General features: G+C 42.1%; 2 long non-coding RNA genes across 2 annotated transcripts in view; one reads left to right on the forward strand and one right to left on the reverse strand.

Annotated features, from left to right (window-relative positions):
- Positions 1 to 388: 388 nt before the first annotated feature.
- Positions 389 to 15374, forward strand: LOC309532509. Its single transcript, XR_014219896.1, has 3 exons — positions 389 to 462; positions 8170 to 8307; positions 15240 to 15374. It is a non-coding gene; the product is annotated as an uncharacterized lncRNA (long non-coding RNA).
- The window catches only part of LOC309532502, a 102781-nt gene continuing 89925 nt past the window's right edge, over positions 5849 to 18704 (reverse strand). Inside the window, exon 4 of the long non-coding RNA XR_014219889.1 lies at positions 5849 to 5944. This is a non-coding gene — a long non-coding RNA (uncharacterized lncRNA). The remainder of the gene's footprint in view (positions 5945 to 18704) is intronic.

Raw genomic sequence — 18704 nt, forward strand, 5'->3', positions numbered from 1 at the left:
CATTGTGGTACATTTTTAAGCTGAGAACTGCCAAATCCAAAGATCAACTGCATTTCAACCTGTGCATTAGTCTGCGAGATGTGGATCTATATTCTGGGATGAAGAAATTTTGCTAAATAAATAAAATTAAGATGTTGTCATGTGCCTCCGAGTTGCCGCATGTTCAGCAGAGCAACTGTATCTAAGCTCTTGTATTTGCTCTCTGTCTTTCTGAGAACCACAAAACTGAAAGTCAAAACACAGAGACACTTGTTGAGGAGATGCTGCTGGCAATGGGAACGTTTCATCTGGGGTTGCTCTTTCCATGACCAGATAAGGTTACTTTCAAAATATCTAGGCTGAGGAGAAACACAGTGGTGGCAGTGTCTCCCTGGATGCTTCATCATCTGAAGCATCCAGTATGGCAGAGAAACCATGGAATTTCTGCTACATCATCTGCAAATGCCTGCCCTTGATCTCCAGGTAGCAAAGATTTTGTTTGCTTTACGCCTCACAAAATTGGTCTGGGCTATCAGTTTTCCTGCTAAACACGGGAGGTATAGTCTGGCCCAATTTGTTGACAGCTGAAAGTGCTTGCTACTTAACTTAGACAATGAGGCGTGAGCCACTTCCAAAGATGTTAAGTACATCTGTGCTCAGAAATCAGGCATGATTAGGCCAGCATTTTAGAATGAATAGGAAGATAGCATAAGTTGATCTTCTTTAGGGGTAACTAATGTAATGCCCTTCAGATGATGGCCGCAGCTCCAGCCAGTGTGGTCAATGCTCCAGGATGATGGAAGCTGTAGTTTAACAACATCTGGAAAGCAACACATTGACTACTACCTATATTGGGGTAGGCAGTCTAAGGCTTGTGGGCCAGATGCAGCCCAATCACCTTCTCAATCCAGCCAGCAGACGGTCTGGGAATCAGCATGTTTTTACATGAGTAGAATGTGTCCTTTTATTTAAAATACATCTTTGGGTTATTTGTGGGGCATAGGAATTCGTTCATATATTTTTTTCAAAATAATCTGGCCCACCACATGGTCTGAGGGACAGTGGACCAGCCCATGGCTGAAAAAGGTTGCTGATCCCTGACCTATATCGTCCAAGCCTGCACAATTTGTATCCCAACATGGTGAATGCTGCTTATCGGTTTGTATTGTGACTGGCCAGGTGTTTAACAAACCCTTTCATTTGCAATCCCAAACATGCAGTGAAACTACTGCCTTGTAGGCACTCAAACCCATTTGGTGGGTTGCATTCAGCTTGCAAGGGGTAGGGTATTGAGGCAGAGGAGAAATTCCATTTGGTTCTCATTTTAATGCCAACTTACCTAATTTAACAACCTGAAAGCTAATGCTATTCTAGGCTGCATCAACAGTAGTGTCCAGATCAAGGGAAGTTATTGTTCCTCTCTCTTCTGCCTTGGTCACGCCATACCTGGAGTAATGTGTCCAGTTCTGAGCACCACAATTTAATAAGTATATTGACAAGATGGAATGTGTGCAGAGGAGGGTGGCCAAAATGATCAAGGGCCTGGAAACGGAGCCTTATGAGGGACTGTTGAAGGAGTTGGGTATGTTAAAAAGCTGGGTATGGAAAAGAGAAGACTGAGGGGAGCTGTGATAGCCATATCCATATATCTCAGGGGCTATCACATGGAAGAGGAAACAAGCTTGTTTTCTCCTGCTCCAGAGCCTAGGACCTGAACCAATGGATTCAAGTTATAAGAAAGAAGATTCTAACATAAAATTGCACACTTGTGAAAATGTGTGTATTACGAGAAATGCACACTAAAAAGCTGATGCATTTGCATGAGTGAAATCTGGGAGATTCCTTTCCATTCATGAAACCTGCAACACCAGAATTTTCTTGTTGTTAAACTAGCCCAAAGGTAATCTATGCTAAATATGTTTGAATCCTTCTCACCACAATTTTGGCAAAACGTTTGAGTTATCAGGGTATAAAGGAAACACATTTTCACAGAAACATTTGGGACACCAAATGCAGGGCAACTACCTCCCGCCTCCCGACACGTGATTTTAGTGTCTGTTAACATTTCAATGCAGCTTCTCATTAAATATAAACAGACTTCAGAGCTATCAAATCCAGGTGACATTGGCATTCAGCATTTTTCTTTTTGCAAAGCAAGATTTTTTTGTCACATTTTAGGGAAAGAAGCAGATGGCTGGAAATATAAATCTGAGTAGGTGTTTAAAAATCCATATGAGAGTAAGTACTATGTTAATAAGACATGTCGCTTGCTATATTCCCTTGCTATATTCTGAATGCCAGTACGTTTCTTTAAAATCAAAGGAAATAGTTTTTTTAAAAAATAAAAAATATTATATTGCATTCCATCTGTGCTGAAACCGTTTTAAGAACAACCCCATGTATAGTGAAATATGCATTTTGTGTCAAAATATTATCATTAATGATCAACTAATTAATGTCAATAATAGAACAGAACATTTTCACAATCAAGTGTATTATGGTCCTTCTTCTTAGGAAGGGAGGATCAACCTAGGTAACCAGACAGACAAGGGTTTAATTCGATTAAGCTATCTTTACTCAGCTATAGAAACACTGAGTAAATACAAGGCCATACCATTCACAGTTGTGCATGTCAAACTACATGTTAAATGGAGATAAGAGTTCGCAATCCCAAAACCACATTTTGAAACAATGTTAGCATTCATTCACAGTGAATGGTGGGGGGATGAGTGTTCAGACCCCTGGGCTCTCACTTGTGGGGTGCCTCAGGGTTCTGTCCTCTCCCCCATGCTTTTCAACATCTACATGCGGCCGCTGGGAGAGATCATCAGGAGGTTTGGGCTGGGTGTTCATCAGTATGCGGATGATACCCAGCTCTACCTCTCTTTTAAATCAGAACCAGTGAAGGCGGTGAAGGTCCTGTGTGAGTGTCTGGAGGCGGTTGGAGGATGGATGGCGGCTAACAGATTGAGGTTGAATCCTGACAAGACAGAAGTACTGTTCTTGGGGGACAGAAGGCGGGCAGGTGTGGAGGATTCCCTGGTCCTGAATGGGGTAACTGTGCCCCTGAAGGACCAGGTGTGCAGCCTGGGAGTCATTTTGGACTCACAGCTGTCCATGGAGGCACAGGTCAAATCTGTGTCCAGGGCAGCTGTTTACCAGCTCCATCTGGTACGTAGGCTGAGACCCTATCTGCCTGCGGACTGTCTCGCGAGAGTGGTGCATGCTCTGGTTATCTCCCGCTTGGACTACTGCAATGCACTCTACGTGGGGCTACCTTTGAAGGTGACTCGGAAACTACAACTAATCCAGAATGCGGCAGCTAGACTGGTGACTGGGAGCGGCCGCCGAGACCATATAACACCGGTCTTGAAAGACCTGCATTGGCTCCCAGTACGTTTCCGAGCACAATTCAAAGTGTTGGTGCTGACCTTTAAAGCCCTAAACGGCCTCGGTCCAGTATACCTGAAGGAGCGTCTCCACCCCCATCATTCTGCCCGGACGCTGAGGTCCAGCGCCGAGGGCCTTCTAGCGGTTCCCTCATTGCGAGAAGCAAAGCTACAGGGAACCAGGCAGAGGGCCTTCTCGGTAGTGGCGCCCGCCCTGTGGAACACCCTTCCAGCAGATGTCAAGGCGATAAACAACTACCTGACATTCAGGAGACATCTTAAGGCAGCCCTGTTCAGGGAAGTTTTTAACGTGTGATATTTTATTGTATTTTTGGTTTTTATGGAAGCCGCCCAGAGTGGCTGGGGAGGCCCAGCCAGATGGGCGGGGTATAAATAATAAATTATTATTATTATTATTATTATTATTATTATTATTATATGAGACTCTGGCACCTCGTTCAGCAGTAACTTTCTCAGCAGAAGGAACCTTTAATCGGACTTCTGGATCCAATGTATAGGACTAACTCACATAAGGCCTGTTGACCCACACATTCACTGAGGGTTCACTGGTGAGATAAGCGACTCTATCTCTGATGTGTCAGATGGGGGGGGGGAGATGCGTAACTAGACCTCTTGAACTTCACATTCAACCCACACAAACTTGTGAATAGTGATGAGATAGGACTCTATCCCTGACATATGGGATTGGGGTGGGGGGACACTGTCAGAGTCTAAGTACCAAGTGCATGTGACCAACTTGAATAAAATATTGTGGGGGCCCAAGTTTGTCCCACCCTGCAGAATCGATCACATGACGCAGTGCATGCACACCATTTGAATGGGAATGCCCATCAACTTTGTGGGGGCCCAGCCTCCCCAAATATTTTATTGTGGGGGCCAAAGCACCCACGGCCAATAGGAGTTGGCTCCTATGCATGTGACATCATATCAGATTTTTAAATTTTGGTTACAGGCAGTGTGTGGTTTTAACTGGGAATTCAGTGCACTACAATGGTAATTATAAGCACGCACACACACACATAACACAGAGTTTGGCTTAGAAAAAGGAGCAGATGAAGGAAAGGTGGACTGCTATACCTACTTCAGGTACAAGAGAGCCCTATTTTGGCTACCCTTGTGGAAATGCAGGAAACAGGGATACACATGACATTCATCATACAGCTTGCCATGGACTTCAAGCATTTTCTTTCACAAACTGCCAATGCACTTCTGGACTGGGCACCCCATATCTACAATATGCAATGGGGAGAAAACTCTCATTCACTTCAATGGGAGCTTCCCCACCCCACCACCCCTCTGCTTGCTAAGTGCAGGCATGCAGAGCCACTAACCCCATACTAGGAACCTATTCCAGATGTTGGCATTTTTGCAAGAAAAAGAATGAACTCCCAGGTGAACAACATAATTGACATCATACACGGTTTGTATTTTAGAAGTAGCAGCCAATGATGGTCCAAAACATTTCTATGAAACATAGCTGCATGGAGGATCAACTCCAGTGTGACCTTGTTGGCAGGCACTGCTCCCAGCCATGATTTCTGTGACTTTGGTTCCGTTTGCTTTTTCTCTGGTATGCTCATGAGAATCGCCGCTGGGGAGTGGCATCTGTCAAAGTAGTCATGCTTGGCCAGACATTACTTTGGCCACCCAGCTGTACCCATATGGACTTCCTCCGTGAAGGGTATGAAATATACTATCTGAACTGGGTGATAATCTTTCTTTGATTTGGAAAGTGAGTGATCATGCATCTGGCTTTTGTTTGGACTCTTAAATGAACTTCAAATTCATCTTACAGTGGGATGTACAGTGCCCATTTCCCAGTATTTTTTCAGATCCAGAAATAAATTCCTCACCCTTTTTTATTTCTGCATATTCCTCACAGAAATTAAAGGAAGCTTCTGTTGGTAAAACCATAGAAACATGAGCCTATAAGTTAAATCAGATGGCATGACTGAGTAAAATGCTGTTCTAAGGGTCTGACTGATTATATATATATATATATATATATATATATATATATATATATATATATATAATGTTGCAGATGTTTTTTATTTCCATCCACCATACATTAAAAGGCTTATCCTGTGCTGTTGAAAAGTAAGCGGTTTCTATTGATGTGGTTTCTTTCAGCTGCATAAAAAGAAATAAAAAGTATCCATCAATGTTTATCTGATAACTCTTAATCTGTGGATTGCTGCAGGCTGTAGGAATGTGTCCTTTGCATTCCAGACCTAGTAGGATCTTGGCTTTAGAACACTAGTGGGTTTCCCCCGCCCTTTCAGTCATTTATAAGATTAATGGAGCAAAATACCTGGAATGGTTTGAAGATGCAGAGCCCAGAATTTCATGTCAGTTTCCAAACCACCCAGCCTGGCATCACAAGCATAAAGGAACACCACAAAATTTCAACTCACATGAAGCCAATTACAGGCCAACTACCTCAAGTACTTCACGACTCCCCATTTCTCCATGTGTCGTTTGACCATCCTGGTCATAGCTTAGCAGAGGGCTCTTTGCTTTCATGTTCACAATGCTGCATTGCAAGTTGAAACCTATGGGAAAAAATTGAGGAGAATTGTGGGGAGAGGTGGGGACCAGGAGCACTTCCAGACAATCTGTGTATTAAGCATTCATCTTGATTTGTTAGTTTTTGGAAGGATATCTTGTGGTTATTCTGACCTGTAAATAAGCCACCAGAGGTTTTTTGTACAGTTATTTGCTTCTATCCAGGAGCAGCAAGAGTGGAGAACACTCCAGTATGCACGGGCATATTACATCACATATTCAAGAGTTGAATAGACGACAAGTTCTGGGGTTCAAGTTAAGCTCTTGCCCTCTTATTGTTGGTTGCCTAGCGAAGTTGAGAGTCAGGGTGGGGTAGTTCAGCAAATGCATACATCTCCTACATGAGGCGTGGCAGCAAGATGCAGTTGGCTATAAATAGCCTGTTTGAAGTGGTAGATGAGAGGAGTGAAGAAGTTGATGCAGCTGGAGCAAGGCGCTATGGCAATTATTCCAGTGGCAAAGTTTCAAGCAGGCATCGGGGGCAGGGAAGAAGTAGCTGACATAAAAGGCAGAAAGGATGGAATTGCAAGGAGAAAATTAAAGCTCAATAAGGAAGCCTCAATAGGTCAGGAAGGAAAGGGCATATTTGAGTAAGAGCATTGTCCCGATTTACTAAGTAATAGCATCTTTCTTGATCCATAAATATTTGCCTCAGTAAGTTTCCAAAGGTTTATTAGATGATAAGAGAAGAAGCACATTGCCTTACTTGCATTTACTGTGGATGTACTTCCAGAATATGCCCAAGCTGATTGCACCCTATGCCTATTGATTTTTACAGGGACTAGGACATGAAGCAACAGACAACCTCACTTAGGTGCTGTTTTGGAAGGCCCCAGGAAGGGAAGGCATAATTTGGGGCCCCTATGTCTATTCAAGAAATACAATTTACAGATGTAGGGACACCAAGTCATGTGGGTCTCCTTCCCTGCAGCCCTCTAAAGTAGTAGCTAAGTGACATTATCATGAAAAAGATAGAATTTCCCTACCCACCTCCTATAATTCAAGCACTACCTTTTTTGTGAAATGGTGAATATTCAATTCCACAATTGGTAGTGATGGGCACCAGTTTGTATGGCTTTAGTTTGTATGGATTAGACCAGGGCTAGTCAACATTTTTATACCTACTGCCCACTAATGCATCTTTCTTGATGGTAAAATTTCCTTACCGCCCATCAGCGCTGCAGTAACATGCGCCGTAGAACCCCTACTGCCCACCTGAAATCCTGAAACAATCATTGGGTTTTGATTGTGGTGATTGCATTTTACATTTTTAATGTATCTGAGAAGTGATTCGGCTGTTTAAGGTTCACTATCATAATTATTGGGGGAAACAAATAAAACCAATGTTCACATCACACTGTGTGTGTTCTGGTGTTTTCTTGGTCTTCTTAAGTATATTTTTTTTTACTTTTGCAGAGCAGCTTGTAAAATTCTGAAGACAGGATGGAAGGAATGCTGAGGTCCACGAGAATTAATTGAGATTTGAAATGTTAATTGAACTGAAAAGGAATTCCAGTTGACCAAGGGGTCAAACTTGAGCTTGAACTGGTTCCTTTTTAAAAGGGGCAAATTAGAACCGGAACTAATTTCTTTTTAAGACTAACTTTTCAAGCATTGATCATGATTGCTATATTACCTCCAGTATCAGAGGCATTTTGCCTCTGATTATGAGTTGCTGGGGATCATGAATAGAAGAGTGACATTGTGCTCATGTCATCCTTTGTGGCCTCCCCATAGGGATCTGAATTGTCACTGTGGGAACAGAATACTAGACTAGGTAGACCTTTGGTTTGGTCCATCAGGGTTCTGGTTCTGTATTATGTTCTTATGATTCTATTGGCAGACCTTGTGGGGATAATCCCAGAACATTCCCTGGTTGCTTCCTCTGTGTGCCTGCCTAACAAACTCCTGATGAATTCAACAGGACAGAGGACATTATGATCCTATTGGCAGCCCTTATGGGGACATTCCCAGGTTTCTCCCACTGTGCGCCTGCTTTTCAAACTCCTGATGATTTCAACAGGACACAGGATATTGCAAAACCTCCTTTTACTCAGTGCCTAAAACATATGCATGTAGCTTGTACTCGTGGATGAAATTCCTTACTGGATGGAGAAGAATTCCTCTTCGGAGTAAAAATGTAATGCAGAAGGAGAACCATCACTGAGACCAACTCCATATTGAATATAACTTCCCTTCTCTTGTCTTGCAGGCCAAATGGCAATATTTGCAAAATCAGAACTAGTATGAAGTGATGACAGATCAGTATTGGGCTAAGCTTATTTATTATGTCAAAAGCTGGGCTTTTTTCAGCCGGAACTCGCCAGAACTCAGTTCTGGCACCTTTCAGGTAGGTGGCAGTGCCATTATAAGAAAACAAGGGAGGTGTTCATGGTGAGTTCAGGCACATCTTTTTCTCAAAAAATAGCACTGGTCAAAAGGAAAGGCTAACCAGAGAATAATAATAATAATAATAATAATAATAATAATAATAATAATAATAATAATTTATTATTTATACCCCGCCCATCTGGCTGGGTTTCCCCAGCCACTCTGGGCGGCTTCCAACTGAATATTAAAAACAGTACAGCTTCAAACATTAAAAACTTCCCTAAAGAGCTGCCTTCAGATACCTTTTAAAAGTAAAATAGTTGTTTATTGCTTTGACATCTGCTGGGAGGGCGTTCCACAGGGCAGGCGCCACTACCAAGAAGGCCCTCTGCCTGGTTCCCTGTAACCTTACTTCTCGCAATGAGGGAACCGCCAGAAGGCCCTCGGTGCTGGATCTCAGTGTCCGGGCTGAATGATGGGGGTGGAGACGCTCCTTCAGGTATACTGGACCGAGGCCATTTAGGGCTTTAAAGGTCAGCACCAACACTTTGAATTGTGCTCGAGGAGAGTCTGAAACCTACCATATTCCCAAGTAATGGATTTTGATATATCAGCAGTAAGGAAGGGAGGGTGGGAGAGAGATCCAGTGGTCTGGTTGATTTTCCCTTGTTAGTATTCTTGCTTAAAGGGAGGTGAAACAACTTCCTGGGGGCCCATGTCCCTCTGGAACATGATCAGCCATCTTGTCTGCCAGTTCTCTCTGTCCCCTCCACCGCACTCCACATTTCTCCTTTCACAGAGCTGGGTACAGGGAGGTTCGATAGCAGCTAAGCGGACTTGCAAAAGATGTGCACTGTTCCAGCTCTCTACAGCGGACAGGCAGAAATTAGATCTGGATCCGCCGGTCCACCTCTGGATAATTATCAACAGTCAGAAACAGTTGCTGACTCCCAATTAATAGCAACAAAATGACACCCCTCCCCCACCTACCTTAAATTATACTGATGAAATAAAAAAGGAAGGGGCTTAATATAACCAGGAGTGGGTTGATGTGTGAAGGAACTTTGAGTTGCTGGGAACTGCAGGCTTCCCATAGGCATCTGGCTGGCCACTGTGAGAGCAGGTTGCTGGACCAGATGGGCCACTGGCCTCATCCAGCAGGGCTCTCGTGCTCTTATGTCCCCCTTTACTTACCCTCTTCCCAAATTAAAAAGCCTCAACTGTTTGGTTGCCTTTGGCCTTAACTTTGGCTCCTGTTTTCTCTGCTCCTCCCTCCCCTTCTCCTATTTCAGTAGGTTTGTGAAAGTGTGGGGAAAGGAAGGAGGGACCATTTACTTCTGTGACCACCGGGAATGGGCTTTTCCAGGGGGCAGAGGGATTTGGAGTCAAGAAGATGGGCAGTGGCTACAGGATTTATAAACTATGTTCTGTTCCCAACATTCTTCTCCATCCCTAAGAAAAAATGCTATTGCAGAAATAGTGTGTGTGTGTGTGTGTGTGTGTGTGTGTGAGAGAGAGAGAGAGAGAGAGAGAGAGACATTGCGTAGTTTATAAATATATATTTTTGTGAAGATAGGTTTGTTTTTGACACCAGGATGAAAAATTGCAAAATCGCCACTGAGGTCAGCTATTTACAAGTTTCTATTTTAGTAGCTAGATCAAGAGGCACTTCGGTTGCTCTCTCCATAGTTTTTCATTCTAAAGATAACTTCAGTTAGAGGAGAGAAGGCTCATTTAAATACATTTCCTGGGGAAAATGAATAACCTTCTGCACAGAATTGCCTTTTGGGTACAAATTGCTTTCTTTTCTTCCAAGGTGACTTCTTTAGAAAGTTTAATTAAATTCCCATTTGGCTATTGACAATTCTTCTGTCTCACCATACCCATAATTGAATGATGGATGATTACGCAGTTTCCTGGGTTGTAATTGGCAGATATTCCCATTTGCTTTCTTTCATTCTTCCTCAAAACTGTGGCATGGCTTATTGATTACCAGTTAGTGCTTATTACATCATACTTACCAATACTCTATTTCCAATGGGGCAGAATCATCAAAGGCTTCAGTAAATGTAAATTTGGAACTCAGAGACAGGAACTCATGCACTAGAGTCAACCACTTGAAAACTCACATATTAATGTAGTGGGTTTTGCCTGATGAGTTCCTAATTTAATTGTGGACCCAGAGGAAAACAAGATGTAGATAGACTATTTAAGAAAATGTGAACCGGGAAGAACCCATAAGTGAGCCATTCCTGTTTCAGAATTCAGCTAGAGAAAATAATTATTGGACTGGAAATATAACCTTCAAAGCGGTCAATATTTCAAAAAAGGGGGGGACATAACCATATATTTTATGGTTGTAAGTTGTCTTAAATGTTTTGGTTTTTTTGCATCTGTCTATCTCGAGACACAATGGAGTATACCTCCAGGGGTGAAGTCTAGTATTGTTTCTAATGCCCCACCCTGGGACTTTAGGGTGAGCAGGGGTAATATATTCTTATTCTTATTCATTATTATTACTATTACTATTATTACACACAGGATATTGGAATCTTCAAGACAGACAAAAGAACCTACTTATTCACATAGCACATAGGTAAACGATGGAATTTGCTCCCACAAGACCACCAACTTAGATGGCATTAAAGGAGGATTAGGTAAACTTATGAACGGTAAGGCTATCATTGTCCACCAGCTTTAATAGCTGTATTCTACCTCCATTGTCAGAAGATGTATGCCTCTGAATGCCAGTGTCTGGGAATCGCAAGTGGGGGGCATCCTGCTTTTGAGCTTCCCAAAGGTATCTGGTGGGCCACTGTAAGACAGGATGCGGCAATAGATGGGCTACTGGCCTGATCCAGTAGGCTCTTCCTCTGTTCATATGTGCAACAAAACATTGCAAGGTGCTTCAGCTCCTAGCAGGAGTGCTTCCATTAAAAGTTAGAGCCACCTTGCCTTCCTTTAGGATACACTGACCTGTAAGGATCTCAAGGAGGGTATTTAACTGTCCCCTTTTCCCATTGTACTTTTACAGCCAACACACAGCATTCAACGGCAGGTGAGAATGTTCCGTCTTTGGTAACGTAGTATGGGTTGTTGGGGTGGCGGTTTCCCCCTTTTTTATTTCCAAAAGTGTTTTAATACTTCTGTTAACTTGTCCCCTGTGTGTGCCAATATATGCCTCTTGTATCTCAGTGGAATGGTCTTGGCTGGGAATGATTGTGAACAGTCTTCCTTCAAGAAACTCTGAGGTATCTGTGTTTGACATAGAAATAAAGACACCCCCCCAAAAAAAAGTTTAAAAAACAAGGTTTCAGAAAGTTTAAAGATTAAAAATTCCACAGTGCAAAAGTATTTGTATGAGTGGCTATTTCTAAGGTCAAATCAGTTCATCTGTTTCTGAGCATTATTAGTAGCACTGAGAAAAGATAAGAAAGATCAAAATAATTGATTTTTAAAAACCCTTTCTGTGTTTTAATAGTTTATCATATACTCTGATAACCTTTCTGTTGTAGCCTGAATTTAAACTCTACAAAGTGTAAAACTCATTAATTTTTTACTTAAAAGTGTCTTTAATCTTGCTAGTTTCTGCAAGCTATTTGTTCCTTTTCAAGATTGCTCTTTTCTGTGAAACACATATTTTTACCTCAAAAAATTAAACCCTATCACACACTATATAGACAGTTTCTTTTCATATGCAAAACTCTTACAATCAAAGGCAAAATCTTTGAAGTACAGGTTTGAAAACATCTGTCCCCATTCTTTTGGCTTTGGAGTCTAATTATCTCAGAGCAGATTATGATTGCTAATTATGAAGCTAAACTGCCCAGTTCAGTTGCATCCCCTTCCTATCTATTTACCACAAAGTAAAATATGATTCTCAAATGGGCAGTGGTAACACGTGTGTGTGTGTGTGTGTGTGTGTGTGTGAGAGAGAGAGAGAGAGAGAGAGAGAGAGAGAGAGAGAGAGAGAGAGATTCAAATGCCAGCAAAGCAAAAAAATTCCATGCAATATGACAAAAAAAAAATCTCACTGTACAGGACTTGCCAGCCAGGCACTGGTGGACATGGGTGGCACTGCACACCTGGCTTCCCATCAGCCACATTGCTGTGCTTACTGGGAGGAGAAGGGTGAGGGACAAGGCAGCACAGAAATTGGTGTGCTACAAGTGCAGTGGGAGAACCAGTCTGGAGCTCCCACTGCAATGACCTTCATACCATTTCACCCAACTCCCAGAAAGCACAGCAGAACAGCTGATAGGAGGCCAGGTGTGTGGCACTGCCCCTCCCACCAGCCATCCCTTTGGCCAATTTGATGCCTATGGGCACAATGGCACCTGTGAACCCTTTCCATAACACCCGCAAATCCTCTGGAACACAGAACACTCACACACACTGCCCTCTTGGTCATGAGGTGGTAAAGATGGTTGCCCTTTTTTCCTGTGAGAAGTTCATAGAACTTCATAGTTGGAAGAGTAGTGCTCTTTCTCACTTTCCTTTTCAGTTCTATGTGCTCTTCGTAGCTCAGATTAATTCTAGATCCAGTGGGGAAGTGATGTGTGGGCTCTCTCACTTTCTGTCTCTCTGGGGTCAAGGGGCTGATCCAGGAGAGGAATGGTCAGATGGGGTGGCATGCATGACACTCACCCAAAACTGCAAATGTGCCCATGGGTCTGATAGTAAAGTAGAATGTATATTTAAGATTAAGAGGGCAAAAAGAAAAGTCAGGCACTAGTTCTTTTTTGCACAGCTTTTGTAATGACCATCACAAGATGTGAAACCATCGTTTTAAGGTGGATTTTCAGAGTATGTTGCATTAACCATGGCTATATGTTGAATTTGCACTGAGCAGAACCATGGTTTCCCCATCAGTCACTCTGCTTACAAGCAAGTAAAACTAGGTCTCCCTCCTTCACACCCAATTTCCTTGTATGTTTAAAAACAATAAACCGTGGTTAGCATGGTTAAGCGTTCTGAATATAATGGCCCTAAATTATAAGAACACAGGAATGCTCCTATAGCTAAGGTAAGTAGCAATAATGAAGTTCCATCATTATAAGCCCCAAAATTCTATAGATTCTAAAAATGACACCGGTTGGACTAATAAGTTGAACTGTGGCCCACGCCATAACCGTGTATGTACCCTGCATTAGAAATCCCACACACAAGTTCCAAATACCTGATCCACACTGAAACACCTCACAAACTCTACTCTACACTGAACCCCATCTACCCCAGCCCACACTGAAATCCTTTCTACACAATCTACCCTACATGTGTGCGTGGACATTGTACACACACTAAACGACACACACTCCACCTCATACGGAAACGCCTGTATCCCTGCAACTCCATCTTCCCCATCAGGATTTGCACCTCAAAGACCAAGCAAAAGTGTGGCTGCATAGAGGGTAAGGTGTAAGGAAGGATGTAAAAAGGCAAGTTTTCTATTCCACCCTGTCTTTGTTGCATGCAGTAGTGTTTCCATTCTGCTGCACTTCACCTCCTACCGAAAATGATATTATTCATCATGCTGTTCCGTGTAATAAAATTATGCAACTTACATAATTTGCACAATTAATTACATGAATTACATTGTCATTACGTTCTTCTGGCCCATTAATTTCAGTGCAAAGGAAACACAATGCAAACAAGTAAGGACATAATTAATTATGTATAATTTGCAGACCGAAAGCAATAACAGCAAATAGTGATTTCCATTCTGAACATTCATTGGTATTCTCTTACAGTTTTAAGCAAGCCCAGTTTTGTGACATTGCATATCATCAATGCAGAACATGGGACATGTCTGTTAAGGCATCAGTCTTAGCTTCCAAATTCCTGGCTTTGTGGAACTTGAGCCAACATGAGATAGTCTTAAGTCTGATCTTAAACGAGAGGTTGTTTGATCATTGAATTCATTACTGAACAGTGCAGAATCCTGTAGCTAAAGAGCAAGATCTGCAGTTGAGTGTTAATTCTTGTTTCAAAAGTGTCTGATGTCGAGCTGGTGATTACCACCAATGCTTTCTACTGAAAAAGAATGGTGCAAGAGAGCAGAAGCAAACCTGGAATCCATGCCGCCAAAGCTACTATTTAAATTTAGATGTGAAACAAAAGACATTTCAGTTGTTCCTAGACTGAGTAACAATAGTAAAACCTTGAGTTATTTGCAGGTATTGTGGAGTATGTCTCAGAGATCATTGTAACCATCCCACACAAACCAGCCGTTCTCATTTTTTTTAGCTGAGATCTGTATTTCAAAATTTAGAGAATTGCGACAGGTGAAGAATAATTACATTCCAGTCCCTGTATATGTCTGGGTGGTGCATATTACCATAGGTCAATTCACTTAAATATGCAGCCCAGCTGAAATTCTCTTCCATCCCTATTTCCACCTAAGCTTCTCCACTTCTGCCTTCATTCACGCCTTCATTCAGGAATGCTTCATTTGAAGTGTCTGTTTTTCCTCCTCTCAAAATAGTGAGTTTGATCATAGCCAATGGTCTTCACAGCTAAGTGTTAGTTTCAAGTGGTCTCAGCCACTTCCTGCTCACTTGAAGCAGATGTCAATCTGGTTTCTCACACCATGTGAAGGATGCAACATCATGCTTACTGATTAGGGTGACACCTGGTTGACTAGGAAAGCCACAGTATTTTGAGTGGTTTCAGGTTGGTAGGTAAAGGAACTGTTCAGACAGGAGAGGAAGGGACAAAATTGTACTTTGAAAGTGTTGTGGTGGATGCTGTGTAGTAGATCAGTCAGGGTAATTACTGGGGCATGGACCTTAGGGAGGTCATTTGGATAAAGGTCACAATGAAGAAGTCCTGGGGCACTGCAGGCTACAAGAATGCAACTCACAACTCTCTTGAGATGATTATAGCTATGAAGTCAAAGCATCAGACAACAGCTTTCATTCTAGCCAGCAATTATTTTAATTCTTATTCCAGGGAATGAATTACGTACTCAAATTGCAACTTGTGAAAGATCAAGTGCTTCTTGGACCACACTAAAGAAAGAAGAACAGCGAAGAGTTTAAAAGTGCAAATTACTTGAAAAGCAAACTTCCTTTTTTAAATAACAGAGTGGACTCCTCTAACAAGGAGGCCAAGCCTTCATCACTAGCATCAGTTATATGCTCTGTACTTCTATACTTTTAGTTATGTAAATTTACCAGGATTTACAAACACGGGATACAGACACAGGATACAGATACAAGCTTGTACAGAAGTCACGTAATGTTACTTTAATACTTCTGAGTATATATGTATATATATGTATAGCACTGCAATGCGAATCAAGCAACTTTCTACCATCTTCAAAGGTTTAGAGGCACAAAGGCTAGTAAGATGATCTCATTTTGCAAATGCAATATGCAAGTCTAACAGCGGCTTAACCTTTTGCATTCTTTTTTCTGCTGCTGCAGCAGCTATACAGAAGTAGATTGGGCTGATGTCATTTCATACCTTCCTTGTGAGTCAAAAGGAAACTTCAGGTTTATTTTGCTTACCCAAGAGATTTTTGTGGCTTCTACAAAATGATCTTGGTCATCTTACTACCCAGTTCCAAATACTGATGTGCTCTGGAACCACCACTGAGTGTGCACACTTGTAAACAGGCCCCATTTCCTCTCCCCTAGATCACACTCATACAAACACTTTCCTCTTCCTGTATACATAATGTGTATAAGGGAGATATAGAATATTTGTTCTGAGACAGGATTGTTTAGTTACTATAGCCAGGATACAAAGTGCAGAAAGCTTCCATATGTGCTGAGAAGACTCAGAAACTCCCTTCTGAATCCACACTCTCCCAACAGCACCACCAGACAATATTTTATCCGGTCTTGAATAGCATGCAATCACCACAATGAAGAGCAAACTAGACATTACTTTGACTGTGTGTCTAGCAGCTACATATGTGGGGCTGTTTTTTGTCTAATACCAGGTATGGATTTTCATTGGCACCACACGAGAGGAGATGATGTTCAACCTTCTCTCCCCAGCCACACACAGCAGTCTTTTGGCAAAAGCAATGACCAGGTATAAATTCAGAGGATTTTTAACAAGTACTTGCAGATGGTAATGGGTGGAATGGAGGCTAATAAACTGAATCTTTGGATGAGTGGAGATTAAGTTCAGATTCATTGGGTCTGGGAGATGGCATTCAATATGTTCTGGATAGGTTTGTATTTTCTCAAAAGGAGCAAGTTTGCATCACTAACGTTGGAGGCGGAAGTGACTGTTTTTGCAACCCCAATGTTGCCTTGCTCTTACCCCTAATGGTAAGCAGCAGCAACATTGCTGCCAGGAGGCTATTGCTGCAATCCCACCCTAGCAATAAAGCTGAACTTGCTATGCACCTTGGCTGGGTGGGAGGTGGAGGGTGCCTTTTGATGTTCTGTCTCCGGGACAGCTCTGCTTCTTCAAATCCAACATGTCATTCTGCATCTCCATAAGTGAAATCTTTCACATTTACATGAGCTGCCATATGATGGTATGGGAGTACTGCAGATCTTTTCACTTATTCCTTCCAACTAACTACACAGGCTGCCTTTTCCCAGGACTTCCGCAACCTGGTTTTACTTGCCATTCCAATGAAATGTGTATTGCGTGCTTCAGACTATGGCATGTCAGTGGTTCTTCTAGGCCAAGTACACAGCATACAGATGCCCCCAAAGAACCCTGGGAACTGTAGTTCATTAAGCATGCTGAGACTGTGGCAGGCAAACTACAGTTCTCAGGGTTCTTTTGGAGGGTGCTTTAAACATATGGTTTGTGCACAGCCCTAAACCACGCAGGTCTCAAAGGATTAGGAGGGTCTGCAGCAAAGTTTGCTTATAATAAGGATGCAATATATAATAAAAATATTTACAGAAATGTTCTCTTTAATAGCCAGAAAACTCAGGACTGACCTCAGTAAGATTAAATCATACTCGTATTGAAATGATTCAAAATATGTTGCAGAGTGTGTGTCCAGCTTGCTCGCTCTAGCCCACAAGCCTCTTTAGTGTAGCATAAACAGAACTGAGAAACACAGGGTCCTTTTTCTCTCAGTTGCTCAGATCTTCACAGTGGTATTGATTGTTTAAAAATCTGTAAAAATGAAAGACCTTAAAAAAAACCAACCCTTTTCTGTTCTGTTAAATTAACTATATGCTTTAATATTTGTCCCTTCATTGGATCAAATGTAATTAGAAGTTGTTTGATTATGCACTGGGTTTTCAAACTGGCCTGGAGCTTTATAAAAACATAACCAATTTAGATCTATTTGTGTTTGGCCGCGAGCCAAGAATAGGAAAAGTATATGCATTTTTAATACACGAGGCTCGGAAAGTCTATAATAGGAGGTCAACAGTTGAGAGCAGAGGTATGATATTAGTTATTCAGAAGGAGTCTGGAAGGCTCTCTCTCTCTCTCTCTCTCACACACACACACACACACTTTCAAACATTTCAATATGGAAAGAACTGACCTTGAGCAGCGCTGTGGCATGGGAGAGGTTTCAAAATAGGTAAAGCTTTGTCTATCAAGCGAAAGACACTGGTTTGCATTCTAAGTTAACTTATGTTACAGTTCTGAAGATAGGGTCGGAAGGAGGGAGGGAGGAAGAACCAAAGGCAGATGTGTCTCCACATCCAAAATCTTGCTTCACTCTCAACAGCGACAGGGCAGAAGCAGAGGACAAGGCCATCAATGGCTACTAGTGCTCAAGGACAGAGAAAACAGCACTTCAAGTGAACCAAGCAGGAAAAAGGAGGGGAAACACCAGTGCTCACTGGTACAATAAATCTTGAATGTACTTTAGTGAGCTACATGAAAGACTTCTTGAACCAGTGAGCACCAGAGCTTCTCCTCCTTTTCCACTGCTTCCCCCCTGCCCCAATCAATGGCTACTAGCCATTATGGCTATGTTCTACTTCCACCATTAGAGACAGTATGCCTCTGAATATGAATTGCTGGGTAATACATGAGGGGCATATGCCCTTGCACTCGGATCCTGATTGTAGGGTTTCAATAGCATTCTGCTTGGTGTGATCCAGCAGGGCTATTCTTGTTATCTTAGGGAACTTTTAGGCTGTCATTATTTTTGGTGGACATTCATTCACATCCTGGCAAATCCAGGCCACTCAATTAAAGCTGATTTGGAATTCTTGCAAAACAAACCCATTTCTCACCAAGACTGGACTTTTTGTAATAATGAAAGCAATGAGGAGATATACTAGAAAGTGTGGGATAATGCTTGCACTGATGCTCTTATGCTCTTAATTAAAGGCAGAGTGGTGCTTTCGCACTCCTTACTCCTCTTCCGTGGAGGGTCCTGTTATGTCCAAGCATCAAGGCAGGACTGAATGACAAAGGCTTTATTATAAAATAAGAAGAACCACAGGAAAACTGATTGCCTAACCCAACTGT

Source organism: Podarcis vaucheri (genome assembly GCF_965113315.1).
Source record: "Podarcis vaucheri genome assembly, chromosome: 5".
NCBI classification, from domain to species: Eukaryota; Metazoa; Chordata; class Lepidosauria; order Squamata; family Lacertidae; genus Podarcis; species Podarcis vaucheri.